The sequence below is a fragment of the Penaeus monodon genome, chromosome 23, assembly GCF_015228065.2.
Source record: "Penaeus monodon isolate SGIC_2016 chromosome 23, NSTDA_Pmon_1, whole genome shotgun sequence".
Lineage (NCBI taxonomy): Eukaryota > Metazoa > Arthropoda > Malacostraca > Decapoda > Penaeidae > Penaeus > Penaeus monodon.
In genome coordinates, this window is record NC_051408.1 from 5,579,253 (window position 1) to 5,579,584 (window position 332).

The following is a 332-nucleotide window of genomic DNA, read 5'->3' on the forward strand; positions in this document are numbered from 1 at the left end:
AATAATGGGATTTGCGGAAATATTTATAGTAACAGCATCAACAGAAATAATTTATATATTTTAGGAGTAGTAAATTTTAGCAAATATAGTAGTAATATTAATTCCCTATAGTATAATAAAAGTTAAATTTGCCGTAAACATAACCCGCACCAGCAGCATAGTATAAAGTAGTAGTATTAAAATTTTAAAAAGTAAATAGCCCGTTTTTAAATAGTTTGTAAACCATAAATAATTTAAAAGTAAAATGTTTTTGTAATAAAGGGGCCATCCATAACTATTAAGGGCTACTGAACATGAAAAATAACTGTAGCAACAATATTGATAATAGCAGA

General features: G+C 25.9%; 1 protein-coding gene across 1 annotated transcript in view; it reads left to right on the forward strand.

Moving 5' to 3' along the window:
- The window catches only part of LOC119587745 (nephrin-like), a gene marked incomplete at both ends in the record, with an annotated part of 138,820 nt that overhangs the window by 99,848 nt on the left and 38,640 nt on the right, over positions 1 to 332 (forward strand).